At 33.8% G+C, this 19368-nt stretch overlaps 1 long non-coding RNA gene across 1 annotated transcript in view; it reads left to right on the plus strand.

Moving 5' to 3' along the window:
- The window catches only part of LOC141553313 (uncharacterized), a 33119-nt gene that overhangs the window by 1189 nt on the left and 12562 nt on the right, over positions 1 to 19368 (plus strand). Inside the window, exon 2 of the long non-coding RNA XR_012485391.1 lies at positions 774 to 892. This is a non-coding gene — a long non-coding RNA (uncharacterized LOC141553313). The remainder of the gene's footprint in view (positions 1 to 773; positions 893 to 19368) is intronic.

Below are 19368 nucleotides of genomic sequence, written 5' to 3' on the forward strand. Positions count from 1 at the left end.
GAAAAAGAAAAAGAAAAAGAAAAAGAAAAAGAAAAAGAAAAAAAAAGAAAAAAGAAAAACAGTTCCTATCTGCATCAGTGGAAGGAATGTCCATACTACAAGTTCCTCAACCACAGGTTCCTATCTGCATCAGTGGAAGGAATGTCCATACTACAAGTTCCTCAACCACAGGGGCAGAACTAGAAGGGGAAAAAATTACCAGTTGGAAATGACATTGAAATTTGCCCCATCATTTTTCTGTAATCACTATGAAAACACAAATTCTATCTCTTTATAATTCAGTATAATCCATAGTCCCTTTTCTTGCATCCAAATTCCTACTAGTAGAAGGTTCAAAAACTTCCTTGTGAAAACTTACCCACTTCACTAAATAATCTATTTTCCCCTAAGTCTGGGAGAATGGGAAAAGAGTATATTTGATCAAAGTTCATTACCATTCCGGTGGAAATAAGAGAGAAGAGAAAATACCTAGGACTACCCCATCCCCCAGCAGCAGTTTTTAGGTTTAAAGTTTCATGTTGGCCTATTTCTTATTAGCCAGTCAGAGTTGGCATCAGGGGGCTATCATCTGTCAAAATATCAGTCCAGGGAACAATCGACAAAGCCACCACTTGAGAATGTTGAGTAAACCCGGTAAAGTACCGTCAAAGAAATAAATGTGCAACCTGGCACCCAGTGCCAGCCTAAGCCGTGAGAACCACTTATGTGATAATTGTCCCTCCCAATCTCTTCTGCTCAGTAAAACATTGCCTTGGGCTTGTCTTTCATTACAGGAACTGATCCCTTTTTGACAAACTGAAATACACACCCACCCTAAAACCCTCACCAGCTGACAGTGGAGGAATTCAGGTGGGAAAACTTGCCCTTTCCTAGGAGTTACCAACAGTGTCAGGTAATCTCAGACTCACCTTGGGACAGGGAGAGAGGCAGACCCTTTCTTGAGAAAAGAGGGGCACGTTAATGTGTAGTCATTCAGTAAAGAGGAGATACAGAAATGATTCATCTCTAAGACTCATAAACCCTGGATGGTGAGGCTACCAGTCATATTAATTCCTTATCTTGAGTACCTCCCCCACTCTACTCTTTTGTAGGAAAAAAAATGGTAGGATGAGGAGTTTTCATTATGAAAGGAAGAAAAGGAGTCAGGGAGCAATCAGCAATAAATAAGGTCAGTTGCAAAGGACTTGTGATTTTTTTTTTTTTTGACATAGATGACTTTTGTATTACTTGATTTTTTAATCTTTTGCTTTCCTCATCTATAAGATGGGGATAATAGAATCATAGTTCTATAGATGGAAGGAACTTCAGATGTCAACTAAACCACCCTCTTCATTTTAAAAGTGGCTTGTCATAGAGGTATAAGTAGCAAAAATGAGAAAAGTATAGCACTTGCTTCATGGGATTGTCAATCACCTCATGTTTATTAAGCATCTATTACATGTCAGGCACTGTGCTAAGTGCTGGGAATAAAAAAAAAAAGGCAAAAAACTGCTTTTAAGGAACCTACAGTCTAATGGGGGAGACAGTAAGAATGTGCAAACATGTTATAAAAAAGATAAATTGTGGGTGGTTTTAGAGGAAAGGCATTTAATATAAGAGTATGAGAAAGTCTTCTTGTAGAGGATGAGACTGTAGTTGAATCTGAGATAATATATGTGAAATTACTTTAAAATTTCAGTTATTATTGGTTATGTGCTAGAGAATTAATAAAAATACCTAATATTTACCTGTGCTGTCTTTTTTTATGTATTATCTCATTTGATCCTCACAATGATCCTGAGAGGTAGGTATTATGTTATCCCCATTTTACAGATGAGGAAACAAAGACAAAGCATATTGCTCAAGATCATACAATTATTACGTATCTGAGGACCAATTTGAAATCAATTTTCTTGACTCCAAGCTCAGGACTCTATCCACTATACTGCTACCAAGCTTCCATTGCTTGGGGCACACAGAATTAAATGATTTATCTGATGTCATCCAACTATTAAGTTATTTGAACTCAGATCTTTCTGACTTCAAGGTCCTGATTCAGACACTTACTATGACAGAGAGCAGATCACTATACCTGTCTCAATTTCAGTTTTTTTTTTAATCTGTAAAATAGGGATGGGGAAAGGCAGAATGGACTCATTGGCTTCTGAAGTCCCTACCAGCTTTACATTTCTGATCCAATAAAGGCCTGTATGGGCAATCTTATAGTAATGCCATTGATGACATATATGGCAGTGTTCTTAGTCAAGAAAGAAGAATTTTTTTTCACAATAATAGCTTTTTATTTTCAAAATACATGCAAAGATAGTTTTTTAGCATTCACCTTTGCAAAACCTTCCAATTTTTTCTCCCTTCCTTCCCCCAACTGCCCTCCCCTAGACAGCAAACAATCCAATATATGTTAAATATGTGCAATTAAGAAGACTTTTCCAAGTAATTTTGAAGGTTAGGCAAGTTTCTCTATTTGTAGACTGATTAGAGACATGATTTTATGGACCTTACTGCTGAGAGTAAGAAAAATAGTGCGTTAGAAAGAACATCCATTAATAGTCCATTATAATACATACTTGTGGCATGTTGGATATCATAATCCATTCAAAAGCCATCTCCATGGTACCTTCTTTCCCTCTACTTCACTGAAACCCTTGAAATCTACCTTCTTATCACCTTATCTTATTTAACTGGTAAGCCCCAAAGCCTTTCATCTTTGTGATACTGCAGTTTTTGACATCATCAACTACATCTTCCCCCTAGATTCTCAATCTTCCTTGAATTTCTGTAACCTTGGTCTTAATCTATAAGACTATTCCTTTTCAATCTTGGTTCAACAATTCAGGTCATACCACCTAACTCTGGGTATTTCCCAAGGTTCTATCTTAGATCATCAATTATTTCTCTCGCCTTTCCCTATTGGTTACCTCCATTTCTACAGAAATCAATTAATTTCCATATATATCAATGACATATATTAATCATCATTAACATTATCTACTTTATTTTTTTAATTAAAGCCTTTTATTTTCACACATATGCACAGATAATTTCATCATTCACCCTTGCAAAACCTTGTGTTCCAAAATATGTTCCCTCCCTTCCCCACCTCCTCTTCTAGACAGCCTTGTAATCCAATAGATGTTAAACATGTGCAATTCTTCTATACATATTTCTACAATTATCATGCTGCATGTGAAAAATCAGATCAAAAAGGACAAAAAATGAGAAAGAAAACAAAAACCAAATAAAATGGTAATAAACAATAAAACAAACAGCAATAAAAAAGTGAAAATACTATGTTGTGATGCACTCAGTCTCTACAATCCTCTTTCGGAGTACAGATGTCTCTCTTCATCACAAGAGCATTGAAAATGGCCTGAAATCAACTCACACTGAAAAGACATGTCCTTCAGAACTGATCATCCTATAATCTTGTTGTTGCTATGTACAATGTCCTTCTGGTTCTACTCACTTTACTTAATATCAGTTCATGTAAGTCTCTCCAGGCCTCTCTGAAATCCTATTGATTATTTCTTATAGAACAATAATATTTCATAACATTCATATAACATAACTTATACAGCCATTCTCAAACTGATAGGCTCAGCTTCCAGTTCCTTGACACTACGAAAAGGACTGCTACAAACATTTTTGGACACATAGGTCCTTTTCCCTTTTTTATAATCTTGTTGGGATACAGACCCAGTAAAGATACTGCTGAATCAAAGGATATGCACAGCTTGATAGCCCTTTGGATATAATTCCAAATTGCTCTCTAGAATGGTTGGATCAATTCAAAACTCCACCAACAAAGTATTGGTGTACCAGTTTTCCCACATCCCCATCCAACATTTATCATTATCTTTTCCTGTCCTCTTAGCCAATCTGACAGATGTAGAGCGATACCTCAGAATTGTCTTATTTTGAATTTCTGATTAATAGTTATTTAGAGCATTTTTCATATTACTATGAATGGTTTTAATTTCTTCATCTAAAAATTGTTCATATCCTTTGACTGTTTATCAACTGGAGAATGGCTTGAATTTGTATAAATTTGAATCCATTCTTATATGTTTTAGAAATGAGGCCTTTATCAGAATTCTTGGATATCATCATCATTTTCATGAATTATCTATTGGACATTTTTAAACTGAATTTCTTATTTTTCATCCACTATACATTAAGAGACACTTAAAGGCCTCCACAATCTGTCCCCAATCAATCTTTCCAGTTTGATTTCATAATTCTCCCCCTTTAAGTTTTCAACATTATATCCAAACAGGGACTACTAGCTATTTCTTAAACTTGGAAATTCATCCCCCCATCTCTTACATTTACCTAAAGCATTTTTCATGGTTGCAATACATTTTCTTCTCATCCACTCTATTATAATCCCTAGCTTTCTTTCTTTAAGTATTAGTTTAGGTTTTACTTCCTAAACAAAGTTTTTATGAGCCTCCCAACTGAGAACATTCCCTATGCAAATTTACTGCATTTAATCTTTGTACAAGTTGTATCCCTTAGTATCCCTTTAAGTCTTCTTAAGGACTGGACCTATTTTATTTGTGTTTCTATATCCCTAACACTATGCCTTTACAGAGGAAATGCTTAACTGTGACTAGAGTGTTGAGTGCAAAGTCAGAAAGACCTGAAATCATATCTTACCACAGATAATTATTAGCTATGTCACCTGAACAAGACGAGTAGCCATTCTCAGTTTCTCTTTCCTCATCTGTAAAATAAGAATAACAACAGCACTTATATCACATGATCATCATGAAGATCAATGAGATAGTGTATATAAAGCATTTTGCAAACTTTAAAACACCATGTAAATGTCAAATATTTTTTTAATTGCTTTCAGAGGATGCAAAACATTAAAGTCACAGTAGATTAGACCAGGCAGAATTCTATGCTGTGTAGAAGCTTAGAGAGGCAGGTTGTTCTTTTAAAAAGTTATAAGGATGTTTTTTTCCCACACAGACAAGATGAGGGAGTCCCTCAGATTGTCAGCCACACCCTTTTAAATGATAGAACACCAAGGCACAACATCAGCACCATCACAGACAAAAGGCAGATCCAGGCTATTATGTACAATAACAAGTTGTACTCTAATCAGGAGAGTGGCAATGATTATGAAGTCAAAAGACAATTACTATTTGATATAAACATGATTACTGAACTAAAGGAGCCTGTTATCTTATCTATCATTGTATGAAACTTTGCACAGGTTAATTTCCTCCGCCTATTTTTTGGGTGAAATAAGTCCTTCAGATTTTGATAATGCTCATCTTCTCACTCTCTGCTATGCTTGTCTGGTTGGATGACTTCCCACAATATAATACATTTTTATCAATGGAATTCAAAGACAGAAAATCCCAGCAGAAAATTTGTACTATTTTATACTCAAGGACCTAAAAAAATACCTGGTTGCAGCAACAAATTAATTCTCCTGAAACTTTGAGGAAAATTCAATTCAATCAAAATTCAATCAACTAAGCACATATTTCTTAAGTATCTCCAATATGCCAAGAACTGTGTTAGATACTAGAGATAAGCACAAGGGACAAGCATTAATGACATTTTAACTTGAAAGTGGTATGCTGTAAGATAATCTACTTAACAGTATTTGATGTAAAATATTTAATAGATTACATATGTTTAAAAAACAAAAACCAACTAATATCTTAGCCATGTGTATAGAAAGAACACAGATATTAGATATACCCTGGAGACAGAAGAAGAAAGATTTGGTAACTGATGATATGTAGAATGATATAAGGACTTGAAGACAGCATCAAGATTGTAAACTGGGTAACTAGAAAGATGGTGGTACTTCAATAACAGGGAAGTTCAGAAGAAGAATGGATCATTTTGCTAATTGTAAAGGTCTATTATTTTCTAAGTATTATTATGGGTAAAAATATAATGTAATGGGCTCCGCTATAGAGATCAAAAACTATCTATGTCTGCACATATTGAAAATTGTACATGTTAAAAAGCTATATATTTCAGTCATAGTACTAAATATCTCACTCTGTCTTACCAAAACTGAAAAGGGTGAGGAGAATTCATTCACTTTTCATCTCCCTGAAACTGCAGAACTCATTAGTTGGGGAGGAAATGAGGAGATTAGAATGGGGGGAGCCAAATGTGGGGTCATTAAGGAAGGAGGAGCAGAATTTGCCTAAATTGTAATTAGGTTATAACTTGGTAAGGGTCATTGTTAAGCCATGCATAACCAAGGATGGCTAGGGATGGGAGAGGATGCAAAAGGAGAGAATTGAGATAATATAGGGATATTATAATGTAGCTGCATTGGAGGAAAGTCCAGGAATGATTACTGACAGATTAGAATATGACCCACCTTCCCCTCTCTAATTGGCTGATCATTATTCCTACTGGGGTCATGCCATGGTACACTTTTGGGTAATGCCATGGCCCTCCTCTTTGAAAACCTCTACTTTAGATCACTGTTGCTTAAGAAAGCCTTTTGCAAGCTAAAGAACTATATATATATATATATATATATATATATATATATATATATATATATATATATATATATGTATATATATATGCATATATATATATATATATAGTAGCTCCTACCATAAATATCTTTATGTGCATATGTATGTTCAAACACATAGTTGTCATCAAATAAGGGATTTTAACAATAAAAATGTTTTTCTATTGAAACATTAGATTTAAATTCCCTAAGGAAGCATTTCTGGTTTATATGTTGTATATGTAAAAATAGTGGAAAGAAAATGCTATTATTTGTCCAAAAATATGTTGTCTATAAACAACCAATGGTATTAAATAATCTACTTCCTACAAAACAAAGTACTAAATATGGGCCACAAGAGCAGGCACACAGAAATGGCATAGAAGCATAATTGAAGAAATAAAGAGTCTCTGCTCCTTGTACAAATGTCTACTTTCCAAGCAGCTAAATTCTAGCCTAAAGACTACATAAGCAACCTGAGAGCCCCACTGCTGCTTGATTGGCCTACATAATAATAATAGCTTATATTCATATAATACGTTAAAGTTTTTAAAGTTCTTTGCATCCATTATTTCATTTAGTTATCACAACAATTCTAAGAGGTATGAGGCACAACTATTATTATTAATTTCATTTTACAGATGAAGAAACTGAGGTTTAGGAAGTTTACAATGATTTGCTTAGACTCACAAAGTTATCATGAGTTAGAAATAGGATTCAAAACTAAAGCTTCTTCTTACAAATTCAGTGCTGTTGTTAACACAACCTCCCCCAATATTTCATATCATAATATTTATGATTTCTAGTCAATGTCTGTGCATGGACAAGCCCTGAGGTATTGTTAGTGTTGCTACATAACATTTAAATCCCCAGGTAGCTATCTAACTCTTTTCCATTCTGACTACCAGAATAAGAACAAATATGTAGACATTCAAGTCACCCACAGACCCATAAATAAATAGTAATATTATCTACCTTCTTTTACTTTTTGATGTAAAGATGCTATTTATTCCTTGGCAATGACTTTGAACCTTCATTAAAACCTTGTATAGAAGCCAGTGTTTGGTATTTGGCTGTATGGACCACATGAATATAATCTAGTGGGTTAGCTAGCTGATGGGAGTTACAGCTGAGTTGAGAGCATTTTTTTACAAGCTAGACCATAAGACCAATTTTACCTCTACTGGGGAAAGTTTAGGTGAAGGGATGATGGAAAAGAAAGAGAGAATAGACCAATGCTTCAAACCCTCTAAAAAACATCTATCTCCTGCTTGTACAGGAGGCATAAAATAGCCCATTTTATCAGGTCTAGCATTGTCCTGATTTGCCCCTTAAGATTTGGCCTTGCTTCTCCTCTATCTTCCATGCTAGGTCTTTGATGTCATCAGCTTAGCTTGTGACTCAACTCTCCCACCTTCTCCTGTGATCTTTGATCTTACCTCTACTTCCTACTGATCTGTGTAACTTCACACCCATATGGACATGGGACTCTCTGCCAACATTTTTCTGCAGACCTCAAGCATGTGGCTCCCACCCCTGTTTGGCACCATTCTGGCCACATATGTCAGCTGCCAAAGCTTGGCCCACCCAAAATGCTGTCTGGAGTCCTGTCCTTACAGAGCATTTCAAGACCAAGCCAAATGCAAGTTTCTATAGAACTGGAATAGATCAAATGGTTGTAAAAGAAAAAAAAAAAAATCTGATTTAGCAATACACACAGAAAATCTGTTCATCTAATTATCCATATCACAATTGATAATGCCACTTAACTCCTCAAGTACCATACTATGGTATGTGGGCAGCTAGGTGGCACAGTAGAACGAGTATGGAGCCTGGAGTCAGGAAGACTTATCTTCATGAGTTCAAATCCAGTCAGACACTTACTAGCTGTATGACAGGAAGTGGAGATAAGATCAAAGATCATAGGAGAAGGTGGAATAAGTAGAATCATAAGCCTTTTTGCCTCAGTTTCCTCATCTGTAAAATGAGCTGGAGAAGGAAATAGCAAACCGCTTCAGTATTTCTGCTAAGAAAATCCCAAATGGAGTCACAGAGTCAGACATAACAATAATTATCACCACCGAAGAGAACAAAAAAGAAACTCCTAAATACCTATTATATATTTTATCTCTAACTTTTTTCCAAATACAAGAATATCATAGATATTCCTCCCTCCCTCCATGATTCTTTTTTAAAAATTTACTTTATTTTAAAAAAAAGAATAAGAAAAAAGAAAAAAATTAATACCAAGACAAAGCAAAAATAAAAGAGAAAATTGCCATGTGCCCAGCAGATCATCAGAGAGAATTCAAAATGTATAACAAACAACAACCAGTTCAAGAAAGTATATATATATAAATAGAAGAAGTTATATTCATGAATGTCCATCTTTTCTTTACTTCCTTATACTTTGTTCTTTTGTTCTCTGCTAAGGACCTTTTTTATTCCATTCTTTTTTCCCCATTTCATACCCTTCACTAACCCCAAGCAAGGTATAGTGAAGATATATGTATACATAAGTAGATACTTACATATACACACAAACATACTGCCCACACATGGCACACATATACACACATACACACACATACACACATATATTTCCTATATCTGCTGACTTTTTGCTTTTAATTCTGCTCCTTATTATGAAGAAAATGTTAATAATTCAGATTCAACTTAAAGGTGTGCCTTAGTACATTTTTTTCTTCATACAACTGGCTGTTAAACATTTTCCAGAATGTTCCTGCCTGGATATCCAATGAAATGATGGTCAGAGACTCACCAATAAGAAGGGCTGGCCTTGGGTAAAGACATTTCTAGGGAGGGAAAGCTACTGTAGGAGCAGTGGAGTATTGGTCTCCTTTTCACCAGTAAGTATATATGCCCACAAAAAGTCAACCAGATAATAGGAATATGAAGTTTCTGATAAATGTTGTTTTATGTATATATATATATATATATATATATATATATATATATATATATATATATATATATATATATGTTCAATTTCTTGGCTGCATCATTTTTGAAGAAGCAGTGTTTTTGAGGTCACTTAGGAACCTTATGGTATGATATCTACTTAAATGCTTAAGTTTGAGCCGAAAAATCTGTGCAAAATGAAGCTCATACAACTGCATTCCAACTATGTAGTTTTGATATATGTGCGTAATACTATGTCCCTTGGTTTGTGGTAGATCATTGGGATACAATGTTGAAAGACTTATACTCTTTACCAGTTAGAACTCTCTTTTTCTAACTATTGAAAAGACTCCAACAAAATGACATTCATTTATTAAACACCCTTGCTAGATACTTGCGCTACACAGACTAACATGAAATGTTCCCTGACCTTAAGGAATTTATAATCTATTGAAGTGGGGATGGATATAATATTCACAAAGTCAAGTAAAATACATAGTAATTTGAGGAGGTAAGGAGCATCAGTGGCCAAGGGAATCAAAGAAGGCTTCACGGAGAAGGTAGAATGGAAGTATGACCTAGAAATATTAGTATACCATGAAGCAAGATAAAAATTCAAGATCTTGAAAGATGGTTCTAGGAAAATGGCAGAATAGATTGGTAAATTTCAAGCTCTCCATATTTTCCCCACAATTAGAACAATTTTGCATCTCAAGGTGAATACAAACTGATGAAAAACCAAGATTTTGAGCAGAACATGGGCCTCTTGGTATAACAGGAAAAGAACTAAAGAAAGCCCAGGATTAACCCAAATGAAATGCAAAAACTTTTGGGCTAGCTCATTAGAAAGACCAAGTAGTGAACCCTAAGACAAGCTGGGTGTGGCTGGAGCCTCAACAGGAACCATAGAAACTTTCACCTCTTAGACTGCGGAGACTGAGGCAGAGTTAAGGTAAAAATAGTAATTATGTTGGACAAATGAGGTGCAGAGAAAGAATAGACACTGAGGCATTAAAGGGGTAAGTAGGGCTCATTGTTCTAAAACCCTACTCACATCAGATATGGGTTAAATAGGTAATACTACATATATACCATGAAGAGTATAGCACCCTCCAAAATTTATAAAGAAATAAGAGAGGAGTGATAGGTGAATGGGAAAGCAAAGGGTGAGAGAAGAAGATAAGGGAGGGATCCATGGATGGGGGGAAGTTAAATAATAACCAGCTTCATATTCCTATTATCTGGTTGACTTTTTGTGGGCATATATACTTACTGGTGAAAAGGAGACCAATACTCCACTGCTCCTACAGTAGCTTTCCCTCCCTAGAAATGTCTTTGCCCAAGGCCAACCCTTCTTATTGGTGAGTCTCTGACCATCATTTCATTGGATATCCAGGCAGGAACATTCTGGAAAATGTTTAACAGCCAGTTGTATGAAGAAAAAAATGTACTAAGGCACACCTTTAAGTTGAATCTGAATTATTAACATTTTCTTCATAATTTTTTGAATTTGCATGATCAAAAAAAATCAAATCCTGTTTAATAGCATTTATCACTTTCCAAGTTGTAAATTTTTGTTGTTGTTCATTCATGTCCTGTTATTTATGACTCAATTTGGGGTTTTCTTGGGAGAGATACTGGATGGGTTTGTCATTTCATTCTCCAGATCCTTTTACATATGAGGAAACTGGGGCAAATAAGGCTAAAAAAAACTAGCCCTGGATCACACAGCAAGTAAGTGTCTAAAGCTGATTTGAACTCAAGAAGATAAGCCTTCTTGATTCCAGGCCCTGTACTCTATCTTCTGTACTATCCAATTACCCAAGGTATAAAATCCTTACAATAAAAATTTAACAATCAGCTTTTATGTACCACAATTTTCAGTATATTTACAATAGCTCCAACAAAAACCTATATTCAGGCCATAATTAATCTGTCTCTCATAACCATGTGGGTTATATGACATTACTGACAAAGGCACCAAAAAATCCATTACAATTTGTGCATTGTACACCCTAGAAGTAGGAGTCAGAAGATCTAGAGCCTCAGTCTAGCTCTGTTTTATGAAAGTCAATTGACCTTAATGCTGAGTTTCAGTTTGCTTATATGTTGAATGGAAATAAGAATAATGCTTCATCATTTATTGTGAGGATAAAATGAGATTAAAAACATGAAAAAAATTAAAAAGTGAAAAGTTTTCTACTTTTTCACTCTGAGAATTCACAATAGTCTTCTTATAGGTATCACCAATTCTAGAAAAAAAAAACCTAACATTCAGTTTTTAGAATTTTAGAATTAGATCTAGGGTAGGAAGGGTTTGGGGGGGATCATGTGGTCAAAGCACCTCATTTGATAGAAGAGAAAATTGGGTTTCTAAGAAGAAAAGTTCTGAGATACCCAAGGTCATATAATAGGTAATAGAGGCAAAATCTGAACCCAAATACAAATTTTCTCTCTGCTACCATACCTTATGGCATTTCATATAAGGTCACATGCAATAGAATCTGAATTTGAGCCTCATCCCCCCCTTGACTTTTTGATATATGTGCCATCTTCATAATAATGATAACTGATATTTATATAAAGCTTTAGTACCTGTAGAGGACTTTCATCTCACCTGAGCTTTGTGAAATATATGCTTCAGTTTTATCCCCATTGCTACCCATGAAGAAATTGAGGCTTAAGAGAAATAAGTTGACTTGCTTTTAAGCTCCAAAATACTAAGTGTCTAAGAGAAGATTTTGATCTAGGCCTTCTTGTCTTCAAGTTCAGCAGTCAGTTCATAATTCGATTAAATGCTATTAAAGCTGAAAGCAATGGTTTCAATTACTAATAATAATAGCTAATATTTATATAGCACTTACTATATGCCAGACACAGTACTGAACATTTCACAATTATCATCTCATTTAATTCTCACAAAAAAAAAAATAAATAAGAGGTTGGTGCTACTAGTATTATTCCCATTTTATAGATGAAGAAACTGAGGCAAACACAAATTAAGAGACTTTCCCAGGGATATATATAGTCAATATCTATGGCTAGATTTGAATTTGAGTCTTCCTAACTTAAGGACCAATCATCTTATTCACTGAATTAACATATTATTCTAGACAAAATACTTCCATTTCTTTTTCTTATATGTGTCATCTCCAGAATGATCATGACTGAGATTTATCTAGTATTAAGGTTTGCAAAGTATTTCATATAGGATCATAACTTTTGGATCAGATGGAAACATAGACCATCTGCTCCAACCAGATGAAGCATTAGACAATCGGTACAAGGTCACAAAGTTAGTGATGGAATTGGAACTGAGGACTTTTAACTATCTAATTCATCTTACTTCTTCATTGCATATTGTAACAACCTTGTGAGATTGACACTGTAGACATTAGCTCCATTTTACAGATGAAGAAACCAAGGATAAAAGATATAAAGTAATTTATTTATTGTCACATAGTGTCTTAGGAGGGATCTAAATTCAGGTCTTCCTGATTTCAAGTCTACTGCTCTATGCAGCCTGGTAGGCTGCTTTTTATGGTTTTAGCAAGCAGATTTGTAGTCTGAGATTTAATTATGCATAATATTCAAAACAGTGTCCATGAGATGTAAGATATGTAGAAGGTTGTCAAGTCCACCCACCATTTAATAACTGACATGCTTTAAAATTTATTTTACATAAGAGTTTTATATACACATAATGAATGAGGTAGTCAAGAATGAGTCTCCTGAACCTGTCTTATATTTTTCAAATCATATCCCATTAGATCATCTAAATGACTGCTTCTTTTCCTTCTACGATGACCACATTCTACCCTTCAAATTCCACTCTTTGACTACTGACTGTCATTTTCTAATTTATCAGCTTCTTGCAGCTGGATGATTGTAGCAGAGGAAATGTGAAGGAGAATCATTGACAATAGGAAACTTTATAAAAGTCATACACTTAGGTAAGAGCATTTTCAGCTCTGTGAATCAGAGGAGCAGGACAAGAAGGAAGAACCAGATTAAATTGGCATGTTTTTCCTTCTCAGCTTCTTAATTCCAAGAAACATGGTCCCTATGTTGTTGTTGAATGTCCTTTGTTCTCTAAGAGAATCATGACATCAGGGAGGTGACGCTATGACATGCAAGTGAATTGGATTTAAGTGAGGGAGGGTTGTGCAAAGTTACCTGCCTCACTCTCCCTTCCAGAACCATCTGGGTCTAGTGACAGGATATAGACCAAGAGAACTGGAGTTGGTTGTGGATGAAATGAGAGATGCTGGCCTTTTTAAACTAAGATCTTCAACAGGTTTCAGTTTAACTGAGGCTATTCAAATTCAGTGATTGAGTAACAATTGAGGCAAAGAATCTGTTCTCTCACCCAATTAAAAAAAATTGAAATAAATAAACCTGGGAGGGAGAGTCCCTTAGGATTCTGCTTTAAGCAGAAATGATTGTTATTTACATTTAATCTGAGTCAATCAGTTTCCAAACAATGATCAAATGGGGCTTGACCTAAGACGTATTGGTGGCTAATGAGAATCAGCTTGGTGGTTACTATAAGATCCATCATCCAAAAAAATGGACTAAATGAAAGCTTGCTTCTTTCATCTTTCCCCTAAAACCAAAAACAACCACAAATAAAAAACTCAGGAAACTTTAAAATGTAATAATAATAATAATATCTGCAATTTATGCAGTGCTTTAAATTTTGCAAATCATTTAGAGCTAGATTTAGATTAAGAGCTGAATGGAAATGATCTTTAAGGCCAACTAATCTGATCTAATTATTTTACAGATGAGGAAACTGAGATTTCATGCATCAGAAGTCTTTCAGAGTGATGACAGTAGATGGAATGCTAGACCTAAGGTCAGGAAGTTCAGAATTAAATGAAAAACATTATTGGGATTTTTTGTTTTTTGTTTTTTCAAATTCATTAGATGATAAGAGCAAGAAGGAAGCTTTCAGCCTTACTAGTTCAAAATAGTCATTTGGCAGATGAGAATACTGAGGCCTAAAAAAAGCAAACACATTTTAACAAGGTCATATATATGTATTGGCAGAGCCAAAACTAAAATCTTTGTTATTCTATTTCTGCAGATGATAGACAGTACTGAGGCAAATTTCTGGAAGGGTAAAGTAAAAGGCAGGAGGGGGAAGAAATGAAGTGCTTTGGGTTAGAGTTGGTAAATTGTACAAACTAAGTCATCTCAAAGAAAAAGTTCTCTGTCTTCTTTTATATGTCTATTTTATTAAACTATAAACTCCTTGAGGGCATGTTTTAATGCTTTTTCTTTATACTGCTAGTGTTTGGCACATTACTTATAGCAAGCACTTAATACATGATTGCCTGTTTGAATTTCATCTTTTGTTGCCTTTATTTTCCACTTCTGTTGGGATTTTAAAATTAAATTTCTTATTGATATATTTTGTTTTTATATCACCTTCATTTCCCAATATCTTTTCCACATTTCAGCATATCCCTAAGAGCTATTCTGTATAATCCAAAATAAAGAGAGAGAAAAGTTGTATAAAACTAATCAATATTCTTGCAAATTCCAACATTATGTATGATGTTCAACACACAGTCCCCTACCACTACAAAATATGAAGTAGGATAAGAGAGCCAGGAGGGAAGTGCATTCCCATATGATTTATTTGGTTAATAATTTTTCCCCTAACCATGGCTGTGAAAGATACTGTGGTTCATTTTTAATTTTTTTAATGATGAGATTTTTCATTTTGACATCAAATGTCCATTTTGAACTTATTATAGTATATGACACAAAATGATTTAAATTTGATTTTTGCTAAACTGTTTTCCAATTTTTCCAACAATTCTCAATATAAAGTTCTTCATGAAGTAATTTGTGTTCTCAACTTTATCAATACATAGTTATTGAAATCAAGTCTGATTTCTTCTTGTTTATTTTGTTCCATTAATCTGCTTTTTTATCTTAAAAGACCATGGATATTTTAGATGATTTCTTCTTTGATATACAAATCAAAATCTAAAAAATGTTGTACTCATTCATTCTTATTTCCCCCCTCCCAATTATTTCCTTTGAGATTTATGGGTGAGTTTTGGGGGGAGTTCTTCAAAGTGAAAATAGATATTATTTTGACTCACTTTATAAAGTATCCCTTTGGTAGTAGAATTTTCATGTCACTAAATTTGCAAATTAATGTAAACAGTGTCCTCATTTTTATTATATTAACTTTCTTCTTCATTTCTCTTTGGGACCATCTTTGACTATTTCTTTCTTCATCATTCTCCAGAATCTTCTGATCTTGGAAGGTCCCTTTGCTCCTTCTTTTGATTAGTCCATTCCTCCCAGATTTTCCATTTTAAGGAAATATCTAGGCCAGCTGATGATTATTTCTTTATTCCTTCCTGAGTCCTATTCCTGACTTTCTGAACATCTTTTTCCACTATGCCTTTTTGAGTATACCTTTTCCAACTTTCTCCCCTTAAATGCAAGTTTTTCAAGAGCAGGGACTGTATTTCTTTATGTTTTTATTTGTATTCCCAATACAGTACTTCATAGTATTTGTTGACTTGACAGAATCATGAGATATTCCTCCAATTATTGAAGTTTGGGGTTTGTTTGTTTGTTTTTTTAAAGGAATTGTAATTGTAATCTTCAAAGGTTTTAAGCATGTGCTGGTAGATTGACTCTCGGGTATTGTCTACATTTTGCAATTATTTTGAATGTGATTTCAGTTTCTATTATCAACATCAAGATTTTGCTATTGTCAAAAAGAAATATTATTGTTTGTGGGTTTAATTATTTGGAATTTATAATATCTGTCAACAAATGGAAATAATATGTCCATTTGTCAGCCTTAATTTAACACACTCCTGGAAATGTTAGTGATAGCAATAAGACAAAAGAAAAAAAGATTTGATTAAGAAAAAAATAGCAAAAAAAGTAAGAAATAAAACTATTTTCATTTATTGACAAATATAAGTCACAGAAAATTAGCAAAGAAAGAAATTGAGACTATATCTTCAGTAGTGTTTGAGGATAAAATATAAATCCACAAAAGTAATATTTATTCTTGATAATAGCAAAATCTTGATGGAAATAATTGAAACAATAAATACATATGTAGAAGAGAATGATAATTATGAGATAACTTATCAAAATTCTTTCATGCAGTTAAAACTGTCAACAGAGGAAAAAAATATATCCCTGAAAAAAAGCCTGTATGTATATGTATGTGTTTGTGTTTGTATACGTGTATGTGAATTTGTTAGAAGATTGGATTGCTTATATGGATTGTTTCATTCTTTGTGTTTGTATCACCAACCCCTATATATAGGTTTCAACAAATAATTAATTGACACATTTTTTAAAAAGATGAATAGAGAATTAGTGAATTGAATATATAATCTTGTAACTATGAAATAAATGAACTAATCTGAAAAACATTTAAATTAGAAAGAAATACAATTGAAAAGCATAAAGACTCATTCTTTTAAGTATCGCAAAATTGACAAGTCTTTAGCATTAAATTGATTAAAAAGAAAAAGAAGAAAAATACATTAAAAATTTTAAATGGTCAAACTAAAATCAGAATAGATTAAACAAAAGGACTTTTTAAAAGAACTTATCTGCACAGTTATGTAGAGGATCATAACTCTGAAAAGGTGTACTTGAATCAAGGACAGCAGGGTGCTTATAGTTAAGCACCTACTCAGTGTGAGATAATGGTTCTCTAAACATACTTAATGTGATATGGTGATGTAATGATTACACATCCTCAGTGTGTTGCAAATGATGTAATCGTATTGAGGTATTTAAGGAAGTCTCAGACACAGAAGGATCTCTCAGCCCCAAACACAAAGAAGACTGGAGACTTTCAGACTCTGATCTCCATCTTTGACCTTGTGGTGGCAACAAAGCATAAAGGTGAAAATAGTCTAGAGTAAATTCATCATATCTGCCTTCATCACTTCTCCACCTAAAGCCCAAGGCTTGTCCAAAGATCCTCCAGAAAGCTAGCCCAGACATTACAATTTCTGTTTAAAAGAAATGAAAATTGTTATAAATACAAGATGCAAATACAAAACATTCAAAAGGGAACACTAAAAATATTTTAACCAATTTTTTAAAAATTTAAAAAAGGAGCTAGCACAAAATTTTTTTTGATCTAGAAGAATTTACAGGACAATTCTATCAAACTTTTAAATAACAATACTACTAATACACAAATTATTCAAAAGTTAAGGCAGAAAATATTAGGACAAATACAGTCCTAATACCTATGTCATTGAATTGTAGTACAAAGATTAAAAAACAAAAAAACAACTAAAGAAAAATGCTGTTAATAAGCTTTAGTTCAAACATTTAAAATAAAATGCTACCTAAAATTCTATAGCAACATATCTAAAAATTATTCAGCAACTTATTTTTTATTTTTCTGACATATATTTTTTTATGCAATGGCTTTTTATTAGCAAATATGTAGGTCATTGCTCCTAAACTTGTAAATTACCTCAAAACATCAATGAATCATTGTTCTCATCAATTTGGGCACTCCCTCCACATATATAGGTCACATCCCTTCCATGCCTTCTCATCTCACATGGCTCTTATCCATTTCCACCCATGCATCTTCCATAGGGAGTTGACCTAATGTGGTAGAGGGCTTCCTCTTGATCTCTTGATCTCATCTGGTGACCAGTGGAGTACATAGGCTATACCTCCATTATCTCATCTTGTTGAATGTCTCCTTTCCTCATCATACATTTTTCATGATTTAAATTCCCCTATAAGCACATAACTCATAATTTGTAATGTACTTCAGTCAGTCTATTAACACCCACCTGTATTTCTTTTGTTCTTTAGGGGCACACATTAGATTCCTCAGATATTTTGTATTAAATAATTCATAATCATATGGTACCATCCAAAGAATACTGATTTTTTTTTAAGTATTATTTTGTTTCAGGGAAAAATTTGATGTCATTAGGAGCACAGGAAACTTTTCCAAATACTATCCAGCCAATTGTCTTTCCTCTTATTTGTTGACTACTTATAGTTTCTATGCAAAATATATGTACTGATGAATCAGATTTGTAGACTGTTCCTTCAAGTATAAATCATAATCTCTACAAAACAGGTGCTTTAAAAATTATTATTATAGTTTTTTATTTACAGAATATATACATGGGTGATTTTTCATCATTGACCCTTGCAAAGCCTTCTGTTTCAAATCATCCTCTCCTTCCCCCTACTCCCTGCCTTAGATGGCAGGTAGTCCAATACATGTTAAATATGTTAAAGTATATGTTAAATCCAATATATGTATACATATTTATACAGTTATCTTGCTATACAAGAAAAATCGGATCTAGAAAGAAAGAAAAAAAACTGAGAAGTAAAACAAAAATGTAAGCAAACAATAACAGAAAGAGTGGGAATGCTATGTTGTGGTCCACACTCATTTCCTATAGTTCTCCCTCTGGCTGTAGGTGACTTTTCATTACTGAACAATTGGAACTGGTTTGAATCACCTCATCGTTGAAGAGAACCATGTCCATCAGAATTGATCATCATATAATTTTGGAAATTATATGTTGTCATGTGTATAATGATCTCCTAGTTCTCTTAGCATCAATTCATGTAAGTCTCTCCAAGCTTCTCTGAAATCATCCTGTTGATCATTTCTTACAGAACAATAGTATTCCATAACATTCATATACCACAATTTATTCAGCCATTTTTCCATTGATGTGCATCCATTCAGTTTCCGTTTTCTAGCTACTACAAAAAGGGCTGCCTCAAACATTTTTGCATATGTGGGTCCCTTTCCCTTCTTTAAGATCTTTTTTGGGATATAAGCCCAGCAGAAATACTGCTGTGTCAAAAGATATGCACAGTTTGATAACTTTTTGAGTATAGTTCCAAATTGCTCTACAGAATGATTGGATTCCATTCACAATTCC

This window comes from Sminthopsis crassicaudata, chromosome 2, assembly GCF_048593235.1.
Source record: "Sminthopsis crassicaudata isolate SCR6 chromosome 2, ASM4859323v1, whole genome shotgun sequence".
NCBI lineage: Eukaryota > Metazoa > Chordata > Mammalia > Dasyuromorphia > Dasyuridae > Sminthopsis > Sminthopsis crassicaudata.